Consider the following 12576-nt stretch of genomic DNA (forward strand, 5'->3'; position numbering starts at 1 on the left):
CACCAAGTTTGGCATAATCACAAATGTCCTATTTTCACCATTTTAATATTTAAAGAAACGCTAAGCAAATATCTGCTCAATAATAACCAGGTTGGTATTACCTTCATTCTTCTAAATATATTTGTGAGTTTAGATCGTGTTTTAAATAGTCACCACGGTCCCAGGTTCAATGCCCGGCTTGGGTCACTGTCTGTGCGGAGTCTGCACGTTCTGCCCGTGTCTGCATGGGTTTCCTCCGGGTACTCTCGTTTCCTCCCACAAGTCCTGAAAGACTTGCTGTCAGGTGAATTGGACATTTTGAATTCTCCCTCTGTGCAACAAGTGCAGGAGTGTGGCGACTAGGGGATTTTCTCAGTAACTTCATTGCAGTGCTAATGTAAGCCTACTTGTGACAATAAAGATTATTATTATTATAGTCTGAATGATGGCTGTATGTTAACATCTGCTCGTATTTGTTTAATAGGCAAGTTGGTTCCTTTCTAGCCAATGGCAACTGATAAACCATTCCGATGGAATCCAAAGGCTACTGAAGGGGTACTGTCTACCTCTGATGTTTGCAGCATTAAATCTAATATTAGACACATCATTTTAAAATAAAATTTGTCATACTATGGTTTTGTAATAGGATTATCAGAGTGAACGCCCAAAACCGCATCGGAATTGTTAAAACATCTTTTGAAGAGTCCCATAATAAGGGGAATTTGAAAATCAAATTGTTTTTAACACCACATGCAGCTTCTCGAGGGTAATTAGAGATGAGCAACAAATGCTGTCCTCACCAGAGTCACTTACATCCTTATGAAAGAATTAAGAAAGTAAAAATGGCAGTTTGGCATGGAAGGAGACTTCTCATTTTCAGCAGGAAGTTAGAATGATGGTAATGGTTTTCATAGCGTCAGGAAAACAGCAATTAGGGTCTTTATTGGGTCGGCATATCCAATTTATAACAGCATGCTACAGTTCCTGAGAACTGAAATGGTATGCTCATTAAATGGTTTCCCGTTCCCGTGCAAGAATAAATGAGCCAAATAACTTGGCAAATCCAGCAAATGAATAGTAATATGCTATCTGTTCCTATAATGGCTTCCACAGTCCTGTGAGGAGAAACAGAATGAATCAGAGATTAAAGAAAATCTGGTTATCACTCATTCTCAGTTAAGGAAAGCTTTAATAAGGTAAAATGCATCATGCATCAGTCTGACTGATGGCTGGTCACATTGATGGAACTATCAGGCCAATGTCTATCTGTTTAAAAGGTTAATGTACGTACATACACCAATAGCAAAATTAAATATATTGTCTGCTGTGGAATAGGTTGTCCTCTCTTTGATCACGAGCATCCACTACCATTGCCTCCTGCCTCATAGCTAATTAAACAGATAAGTAACAGAAGGGGCAATGGCAGAATTGGTTAAACACATTAATTTATCAACCTTTTTGAAAGCTTGCTCTTTTACATTATGTTGTCTTTCCTTTATTTCCAAAATGCCATTTGAATATTTTCCTTACAACTAAATCTGCTTAATCCCTTTTTACTCAAAATGCCTTAGGTGTCTATTTATCTGAGGTTAAACAACTCATATGCTTACTGTCAGATCCATGCTTATTAGCAATCTTCCACTCTATTTTTCTGGTGCATTCTAAATAAATATAGGGGCTGGTTTAGCACACTGGGCTAAATCGCTGGCTTTTAAAGCAGACCAAGGCAGGCCAGCAGCACGGTTCAATTCCCGTGCCAGCCTCCCCAAAAATGCGCCAGAAAGTGGCGACTAGGGGCTTATCACAGTAACTTCATTGAAGCCTACTCGTGACAATAAGCGATTTTCATTTCATTTCATTTCATAATGTTCATCCTTCGGCTTTCGAAAATGTCAGTTCTGCACCCACCATATCTCTCCACAGACAACTGTCAAGCTGCAATACCATGTTCCCCAAGCCCTTTCTGTTTGTGCTGAACACTTGCACTTATCAATTCTAAGCCACATAACTGTTCATTGATTCTATTTTACTCCATTGCTCTATTTTGATACATATATTCTATAATCAACCACAGGAGCCACAGATGAACCTTTAAATGTGTTGCATTGCACAGTTGTGTGTTTTATAACTAGAAGCTGAAGAATGAAACTCACCAACACACAACAATTATGGTCTGGGGCTGGTAGCTCGATCCCACTAATTTTTGGCTATTGCATTGATTCAACTGTGCCCCTTATTAATGGAAAAAAGGTCATATGTGTTTTCATATTGTCATGGGAGTGTCCCTTTAAGAAATGTTTTCTATTATCACATGGCTTCAGTGCTGTCATTGTGTGGGTGGAGCTGGGCTGTGGCTCTGGGCTTTACTTTCATTTTGAGCTGGGAGCTGGCTGTGACTCGGAGTTTAACTATTGTTTTACACAATTGGAAGCTGGATTCAGACAAAGAAGGCTTCTCTTATCTCTTGCTCTCCCTCTGCATGTTAAAAGGTGTCCAGATCACTTGATAATTTAAATGTGATAACTGTTTTCTGAAAAGAGTTCAAACCTACTTTTGGTAAAAGGGTTTTTCTGGTTTACTAGATGATATCAAATTGACACAGTTAAAATGGAAGTTATTAAAGGTTATATATAGAGAGAACTGTAGCTGTGTGAGGTATTTATGTCTGTACTTGATAAAAATGCTTACTGTGCGTGTTTATAGAAGTGTTAACTGAATTTGGAGAATAAACAGTGTTTTTGATTAAAAGTGCTTAAGTCCTCTGTTGAATAATAGGCCTGAAAGGTAGGCCCTTATGCTCCTCATAACCAAACTCTATAAACAATTGTAGGTCAGGTGAACTCCATGATATACTTTGGAGTTTTCTACACCCGGGCACATAACAAGATATAATTGATATCAATTATATTCACTCAAATCCGGTGATGTTATTAAGTGGAGAAGCTAATGTAACAACTTTCACAATATTTCATCAGAACTACAACAACAGCTTGTACTGATATCACCTTTATCATACTAAGTGTCCCAAGGCACATCAAAGGAACAGTATTTTAAAAAGCCTGACACAGAAATATATCAGGAGACTTTAGTTGATCAAAGAGGTCGTTTTTAAGGAGCATTTTAAAGGAGGGGAGAGAGATCGAGAGACGGAGAGATTTAGGAAGAAAATTCCAGAGCTTAGGTTTTCAAAAGTTGAAGGCACAATGGCTTATTCTGCGATTGTCGCTCGATCCTGGATTCTAGGCATGGAACTTGGTTAGCTGACAGCAGACATAATCTGGTAACTGCTTGTTTATTAGTACTACACCTAAACAGGTTACAGAGTGGCCATGTTGCTCCCGGGCTGGATTCGAACTTCTCTCTCTGAGAGATAGAGATGCCATGTTTTAGGTTAGTATTGCGGCACCACCCTGCCCAAACACTGGAAAGATCCCCCCACCTCAATCCCTGCAAGGCCGCTCCCCCAAGTGAGTAACACCCTGTTATCGGCTTGCCAAATGCCCCCATTTCAGGCCCTTACCCTCAGTTCCCCTCATTCAAGCCCTCCCTTCAGGTCCCCCCCCCCCTTCAGTCCCTCCTCAGCACCCCCATTCAGGAAATCCCTCAGACCCCTTCAGGTCCCACCCCTTGGCAGTGCCAACCTGGGACCATGGATTCCGATGAGGGGGTAAGAGGTGAGTATCCTCTCTTCATGTACCTCCAGTACGCAGAGGAGATCCTTCAGGGGAGGTGCAAATTGGGAGGCTCGGGCTGGACTGGAGATGTTTAGGTTGAGTGCCTTTCCTGGCATGGGGTTCATTTGGCAGGTCTTTCTCCTGTAACTTTGAAAATCATTAAACTGGCTTTCAGCATGTCAAGGCGTAGTTAAAAGTTTTTCCTCTGATGTGTTGAAACCCTTTTATGTCTCTCCCAGCATGCAAATATCAATGATGTGTCTGATGAAGGTATAGTGTTTCTTTTGATGTGTTGGAAACATTTGAAGTGCTTTTCTTTCCAGTCAATTTAATTCCTTTTTAACTTTTTCTAGCCTCTGGGTATACTGAGAAGCCTAAAAGCTTTGAACTGCATTGCCTATATTCAATTTCACAATCCATTTCCTTTTAGCAGCCTCTTGATTGACAGGTCCAGGCTATTCCAGAGGAGGGGATGGCTTTGTTTGTTTTTATAGCTCTTCACGTGGCATGGTGGCACAGTGGTTAGCACTGATGCCTAACAGCGACAGGGACCTGAGTTCGATTCCAACCTTGGGATGAGTTACCTGTGTCTGCATGGGTTTCCTCCCACAGTCCAAAGATATGCAGGTTACGTGGATTGGCCATGGTAACGTGTCCCTTGGTGTCCAAAGATTGGGTGGGGTTACGGGGATGTGGTGGAGAGTGGGCCATGGTAGAGTATCCGTTAAGAGGATCGATGGGGGCTCGATGACCCAAATGTCCTCCTTCTGCACTGTAGGGATTTGATCATTAACTCTTAAGTGCTTACTCATTTGAGCAAATGTTCTTTCTAACTGCAGTTTTTTTTACAAGAGTGTGTTTCTTTGTTCTGAAGAGCTTCCTAGAAAGAGCAGGTGAGGGGGAAGCACTCAGAACTTGGTGAGTAAACAGACATAATCTGGTATCTGCTTAACACTTGTTTATTAACACTATATTTAAACAGGTTACAGAGTAGACTTGTTGCTCCCAGGCAGGATTCCAATCTCTCCCCCTCTCCGTCTCCCTCAAGAGAGGGGCTAACATGATTTACTGATGTCAGTGGTGCATCATCATCTATGTCATATACTAGCATGACCCATCGGTTAACCCTTTATACGACATGGTGGAGCAATTCAAAGCCGGAATGCACACATTGGAGAAATGCAGATATCGCAAGGCACTGTAGGGTTAGATGAGGGAGAGTTGAGGCCATTGACTAATTTAAAAGCAAGGAAGAAAACTTTAAAATGTAAGTGTTGCTTAACCATGAGCCAATGCAGGTCATCAGGTGCAGGTGTGATAGGATGGTTATTAGTGACGCGATGGCACTTCAGACTTGTATTATTCAAGCAAAAGAAAAAGTAAATAATGGACCACTTGCCAATAACATAGCAAGGCACCAAAATCAGAATTTGGATTAAACAAATAACATTTTGTCATCCTGTAATTTGCACCTCATGAATTGCAAACTAAAAATTCAGAAAGTAAACAAAACTTCTGCTTCTGTATAAAAATTCATTATTGAAGTTCAATTTGTTCCTTCCTCGACTCTGGGTTTTAAAAAAAATCACGAGTGACATGGCCGGACCTCTCCGATTGCGATTCACGTTCCCCGTCGGAAGCGCACCAACCCCCCCCCCCCCCCCCCCCCTGCTCTTCCAGATTTTCCGGTGGCATGGGGTGGTTTCAATGGGAAATCCCATTGGCAAGCAGCTGGAAGATAAAATAGATAAAATCCCACCGCTAGCGAACAGGGCATGCCGGAAGACGCGCAGTTGGGGACCCGGAGAATCCCACTCAGTGGAACCACTCGACTATGGGCAGCACGGTAGCCTTGTGGATAGCACAATTGCTTCACAGCTCCAGGATCCCAGGTTCGATTCCGGCTTGGATCACTGTCTGTGTGGAGTCTGTGTGGAGTCTGTACATCCTCCCCGTGTGTGCGTGGGTTTCCTCCCACAGTCCAAAGATGTGCAGGTTAGGTGGATTGGCCATGCTAAATTGCCCTTAGTGTCCAAAAATTGCCTTTAGTGTTGGGTGGGGTTACTGGGTTATGGGGATAAGGAGGAGGTGTTGACCTTGGATAGGGTGCTCTTTCCAAGAGCCGGTGCAAACTCGATGGGCCGAATGGCCTCCTTCTGCACTGCAAATTCTATGATGATGATTATTTTAAAAGGGCAGCACGGTAGCATGGTGGTTAGCATAAATGCTTCACAGCTCCAGGGTCCCAGGTTCGATTCCCGGCTGGGTCACTGTCTGTGTGGAGTCTGCACGTCCTCCCCGTGTGTGCGTGGGTTTCCTCCGGGTGCTCCGGTTTCCTCCCACAGTCCAAAGATGTGCAGGTTAGGTGGATTGGCCATGCTAAATTGCCCTTAGTGTCCTAAAAAGTAAGGTTAAGGGGGGGGGGGGTTGTTGGGTTACGGGTGTAGGGTGGATACGTGGGTTTGAGTAGGGTGATCATTGCTCGGCACAACATCGAGGGCCGAAGGGCCTGTTCTGTGCTGTACTGTTCTATTCAGCCACTTGCTCAGTTAATGAGTGGGTTTTGTAATAAAATGAAGCCATTGATTTGAACTTCATGTGCCCCTGTCAGATTCGGCAACCTGAGACTTTGACTGCCCTCTCAAGTGGTAAAAGATTTCAATGGTGCCACTTCAAAAAAGAGCAGAGGTTAGTTTTGTTTTCAAATTTCCAAGCCAATGTCAAGCAAACCAACTGACATAGGTGATCTGGCCATTGTCTCATTGCTGTTTGGGAGATCTTATTGTGCACAAATCCTCTGCTGTATTTTCTCCATTATAACAATGACCGCATCTCAAAAAATTCTTCAGTGCCAGTTAATTACTTTAGGACATTCTGCGATCATGCAAGGTATGATGAAAAAAAGTATTTCTTTCTATTCAAGATATATTCAAACTTAGTTAGGGAATAAATTCTCGTTCAAACATTCTGAGGTGGCCTCTCCTCTAAATTGCTAGCACAGGGAAGCAAGGTATGTGTGTCATGCACTGAGCTACAGGTTATAGATAAACATAGAAAGATATAAAATAGGAGCGGGAAGAGGCCATTCGGCACTTCAAGCCTGCTCCACCATTCAAAATGATCATGGCTGATCATCCAACTCAATAGCCTAATCCCACTTTCCCCTATATCCTTTGAACCCCAAACTTGTTCTGTGAGTAAGCACCTCTATCCTATTTTTGCCAGCAGGAAATCAGCCTTCGAATGTCTGTAAATAAAAAAAGACAATGTTGGAAATACTTGGAGAGAGTTGCCCCCTCAACCAACCAGCCCAGACTGTTGCCATGCATGTCAAAATGGTTTGTTTTGAAGCCACGTCTTCCAGGCCCAGAGCAGCTCAATATCAAGCTGCAAGGCCATCTGGAGGTACTGTGGTGATCGTAGATCTGTGTAGATGCAATACAACTGAGCAAGCACTAGAGGGAGCACGGGAGAGCTATAAATACAGAGGGACAGGAAGTGAGGGCACACTTCACAGAATGGGGGACTTGGCAGCAGGACAGGCAGGCAGCATTTGAGGTAGCTGTAAGTTAAGCTCTGAAGACAGAACAAATTCACAATAAAGCATCTTCTCCAACTTTGAGACTACGAGCTTTATTAAGACACAAGGAACAACACAGGTACGTGCACTGGAAGTCAGCAGCTTTGAACCAACCAAGCGGCGGGGTGGAGAGTTCCGCCCGCGATTTATAAATTGCAAAGTGCATTTTGTGTTGCCCTCTAATTTTTGAGGGTCAAGATGGTGATTTTTGAGTGGTGAAGATGACAACATGATGGACAGAGGAAGGTCCAGGAGTGTGGGATGATTAGGGTTGAGGCTAGCTTCTCACATACAACTGGACAGAAGGCTGCCGTCTACTTTGCAACCTCCCTTTCTCTTCTCCTATCTTCCTCCTCCCTCTACTACCAGCTTGTCCTGCTTCTGTGTGGCTTCCGTTCATTTTTCCAGTCATGCTCGATTTTAAGTGATGGCATCCTTGTCTGGGGACAACTAATTTGGACACAATCCTTGCAGTCAGAACAAAGCACTTCAGCCACATCATTCCCTGTAAACGTTTGAAACTTGAAATAAAAAAACTCTGGAAAGCTCCAGAACAACCAGAAGAAATCAACCAGCAACTAATCTGCAAATAGTTGCGCATCCCCTTCAGTAGCCCAGGTGAGAATTTCTTTCCTGTTGTTTAATATATGTTGAGCTGTGTAAGGTTAAGAGACAGTATCAGCTGGAGAAAGGATCTCCAGAATGGCAGTTCTAACATCAAATCAGTGCTGTATGTGAATTGATGTAATGACCTCCCTACACTATATTTCTGGTGGATATTCGCTGCACATGTGCCAACCCGTCTAACAAGATGTCTGACGCTCTTTGCATTGGAAGTATGTGTGCAATGTAGATGGAATTTTAGAATCCTAAGGCACTTGTAACACCCAGAAAATGGGTGCTGCCACTGAAACCCATTTCGTGCCCTGATTGCACAGAGAATGAAAACAATTAATAATCCTTTTATTCCCTTCAAGTGATCCATGCTGTACTTTTTATTTCCACAGCTATTTAAAGAAATCTTTTAAAAGTAGGTCCAGTTTCAATACATTTACTCCAGCCGTTTCAATGATAAGACTCACCTTGTTAGGAAACACCTTCAATTTAAAGGTTCTCGCATTTGTAGATTGATTTTTTCATCTTGGCAGTTTGAAGTACTCAGTCAGGGTGCTGAAGATTTCTTCACATTATGCGGAATCAAAGTTTGGATGCTGTTTGCTGTAATCTTTCGCAGTCTGAATAAATCACACTTTCAATTGGAATTGGAGAAAACACCCCACAGGCAAACTAACAGTTGTGGTGATTCACACAGATGGGAGCAAAGTGAAAATGAGAGGATTAACTAGAGCTCGCCAATAACTCCAGGTTGATCAATGTTATACCTTTTAAAGAAGTATGGAAAGATAGCACCTCTTTCGAAGATTCAAACTAGATTAACTGTTGTACTATGAAGAGTATTTATGATTGATTCTCTGGACATGTCATTTCCAATCCACATCGCCATCAACTTTAATGTCCATATTCACGCAATACAAGTCACAGCAGGCATCATTGTGTTACGCTCTCCTTCCATAAGTGCCGTAACTTCCAGGTGGGGTAGCTGAACTAATATCACCAAGTATGATCTCAATTCATCTTGCTCAGTCTCCTCATATGTTCAGTTCATTAATCCATTTGATCTTCAGATATAAATAATAATAATCGTTATTAGTGCCACAAGTAGGTTTACATTAACACTGCAATGAAGTTACAGTGAAAAGCCCCAAGTCGCCACACTTCGCCGCCTGTTCAGGTACACTGAGGGAGAATTCAGAATATCCAATTCACCTAACAGGCATGCCTTTCTGGATTTGTGGGAGGAAACCGGAGCACCCGGAGGAGACCCACGCAAATGCAGACGTCTCTCTCTGTTCCTCTAAACTTTCCCAATCTGTTCCTCTTTAGTTCCTCTTCCTTCTCCTCCCTGTTAGGATTAATTGTGTCACTAAACACAACACAGGAAGATTAAGATAATGTTGAACATTTATGAGATAGGTCAGGCTGCAGTTTTGGATATCCCATTACAGAAAAAATAATGGAAATGGTGCAAGTAGATTTACTACAAAGACACAAGAAATGTGAAGATACCAATATGGTGAAACTCAAATTCACAGGAGAGATACGTGGGGGTAAGGCTAAGGGATGGAGAGAAAGATTGATGGCTTCAGAGAGTCAATGACAGGTGCAGTGGTCTTTGGGCAGGTGGGGCAGCACGGTAGCATAGTGGTTAGCACATTTGCTTCACAGCCCCAGGGTCCCAGGTTTGATTCCCGGCTTGGGTCACTGTCTGTGCGGAGTCTGCACGTTCTTCCCGTGTGTGCGTGGGTTTTCTCCGGGTGCTCTGGTTTCCTCCCACAGTCCAAAGATGTGCAGCTTAGGTGGATTGGCCATGCTACATTGCCCTTAGTGTTCAAAATTGCCCTTAGTGTTGTGTGGGGATACTGGGTTATGGGGATAGGGTGGAGGTGTGGGCTTGGGTAGGGTGCTCTTTCGAAGAGCCGGTGCAGATTCGATGGGCTGAATGGCCTCCTTCTGCACTGTAAATTCTATGAAATTTATGAAAAAATATCTAGAGCCAATACTCTACTAGCTCTGGTTCCAAAATCATCTTGATAACCCAAATTGAAGAATATAATCTTTGTTCCTTGAAAACATTTTGCTGGTAACAACCTGACCTTCCAATAGTCCGAACTAGTCAAGTAAGTTAAATGTTAAATTCAAGAGGCTGGGACATGTGCTGCAGAGTGGTTGATTTTGGTAGAAAGCATCATCGGTTGAGAACAGCCTACAGAAGTGCCTGACTGGTGTGCCCAGCAGCAGAGATGCGGTGTTGCAGTGAACCAAGCAGTTGACCTGTGGCAGCCAAGTCAAAATTGAAAAACAGCCCAATGAACAGCATAGATTCAGTTACCATTCATGGGAGCTTGAGTGTTGAGTCACATTTGTTTGGGTACTTTGATGGGAGATGTTATGATTTTTTAATATTTTGGGAGTCTATTGTGTTATTATGGGAAGCATGCTTATGTTCTGCCTGTGTGTGAAAATACTTTAATTAAGCAGGGAACTGATTGCCTGATAGGGTTTGAGATATGAAAGGAGTGTAGGTGTTAAAGGCATGCTTTGAAGTCAGTATGGCTAAGTGAATTTTCTATAATTAAACAAGCAGCGAGTAGAAATTTGCATTTGCAGATAAGTAAAGATTTGGATTTTCAACTGTTAAATATCAATGGGGAGTAAAAAGATTTACAACTTGGAAAATGCAGTAAATAAATAAGAAAAGGTTATTATATTTTATTTGATCCAAAAGTGGGGACAATTGGGAGAAAATAAAAGATTTTTATATTTTTGGGAAAGTTAAGTTCAAAGAAAAGCAAAGGGCAATGATATTGAAGATGAAAGAGAAAAAGGATATTTCAGAAGAAATAGTGAGCTGTGTTGCTGTGGCTATGTGAGACCTCTTGGGGTACAGCTTTGTGTGGGAAAACGTGCTGTGAAAAGGTAAAATTTGAAGTAGCCATTCCAGAAAAGTGTCTGTTTGTGAAGTTTCCTGAATTTCCACAGCACAGTGGAAGAATTTAGAGAAGTCCTATGATATACCTTTCCTACGACAACAGCGGGGTTGCCTTGTGGTAATATTATTGGAATTATGTAGATAAACATCTATAAGTGAGTGTTGCCTAGATGGTGTTTACTTGTGTGTCTAATCAAATTTTGAGGGATGTTCTGTGAAGCAAATTTTAACTGAGTAACTATAATCTTGTGTGATTAAGTTTTCTTTTCCTTTGTTAATAATCGTTCTAACTTCATTTTTCAAATCCTAAAAAGTGTGACTGGAATTTGTGGCTTCAGAGTTCAGTTGACTATTTTTTTCATTGTCAGAACACAAAAATAAAAGATTGTGAAATGTGGCCCAAGGTTTCCTTCGGGATTTCCCTTCCTCAGCTCTAATCTACGGAACTCAAGTCTCCCTACCTTTCTTTTTCCCTTTAAAACTCTCCTTAAAATCTATCTCCTATTTAAATATTGCCTTATGTGGCACAGTGTAACATTTTGTTTATTAATGTTCCTTTGAGGCACCTGGGATATTTTACTGTATTAAATGTGCTAAATAGATGCAAGTTGTTAATCGTGAATCCATTATCCATCAAGCCAAGGAGTTGAGCGGGGGGGGCCTAATGTGTATCACTTTCAGTGACAGCCTTTACCATCCCAATACACCTCTTAATGTAACTGGTAAGAGACCTTCATTGATTTGTCACTTTGAGCTAACATGCAGGTGAAGACTCAATTAAGCCAAGTTAGCTTTGACTGCAAGAGGGATTTGAGTGTAGGGTTTGAAGAGGGGTGTGTGCAGTTACATACAGACTTAAATATGAACATTCTAATTCGTGGCGGAGCACATAATTTGAAGATCGAATAGATTAATGAACGAAAGATATCAGAGGGATCTTAATTTAAGTGAGGTGGTCGTTTAAGAAGCATTGATGAAATGTAAATGAGTTCCTGACATTGTTCGTTGGGAAACTCGACACTCCTTTATCCTACCATTAAGGTCCTAAAACAGGTTCATTCTGGCATCGGGCAATTGTTTTTTTGGCCTCATGCCAAATTAAGCACCTGCCAAGCTTCCTGCTGCTGGTGTGACAGGAAGATTCCGCCACGGGTTCCATGAATTTTGACCCAGTGACAAATCACCAAGGAAAAACATTAGCGATTTAATGTGGCCACCACAGCTTTCTTCAGACATGTAGGGCAGGGCAGCACGGTGGCACAGTGGTTAGCACAGCTGCCTCACAGCGCCGTGGTCCCAGGTTTGATCCCAGCTCTGGGTCACTGTCCATGTGGAGTTTGCACATCCTTTGCCGTGTTTCGCGATTTTGATGTCAGCCAACGGAGAATCCAACCCAATATATATATGCACTTCCCGGTAAACCCTACAGGGTTCTTGTTTGGCCGGTGCCTTACTGGCCAACCTTATATACTCTGAGTAATTGAGATACCCCGACCTTAGTGAGAGAGCTCGTACTCCACAAGGAGCACAAGGGAGACAAGCATTCTTACCCCTTAGGTCCCATGCAGGATATTATACCAACCTACAAGGCCCTTTAATGCCTGTGACCAATGAAGCAATTAGCAGCAAGGTAGGACACAGGAAACGTCCAAACAGTGCATGAGAACTTATATTTACAAATCACAAACCTATAAACAATGATTGTGCACCTCTACCACCTGTGTGCCTTCAAGGCTTAATATTTTGTTGCCTGCCGGTGCATCTAGGTGCAACCCCAAAATCCACAGCTGAGG

General features: G+C 42.3%; 1 long non-coding RNA gene across 2 annotated transcripts in view; it reads right to left on the reverse strand.

Moving 5' to 3' along the window:
* Positions 1–12576, reverse strand: part of LOC119975818 — a 106775-nt gene that overhangs the window by 17353 nt on the left and 76846 nt on the right. The window contains exon 4 of one of the 2 annotated variants that reach the window (XR_005462808.1): positions 8316–8912. This is a non-coding gene — a long non-coding RNA (uncharacterized LOC119975818). Of the gene's footprint in view, positions 1–8179; positions 8913–12576 lie in introns of those variants that run through there. The other variant, XR_005462807.1, reaches the window with a different exon arrangement.

The sequence above is a fragment of the Scyliorhinus canicula genome, chromosome 13 (assembly GCF_902713615.1).
Source record: "Scyliorhinus canicula chromosome 13, sScyCan1.1, whole genome shotgun sequence".
In the NCBI taxonomy this organism is placed as follows: domain Eukaryota; kingdom Metazoa; phylum Chordata; class Chondrichthyes; order Carcharhiniformes; family Scyliorhinidae; genus Scyliorhinus; species Scyliorhinus canicula.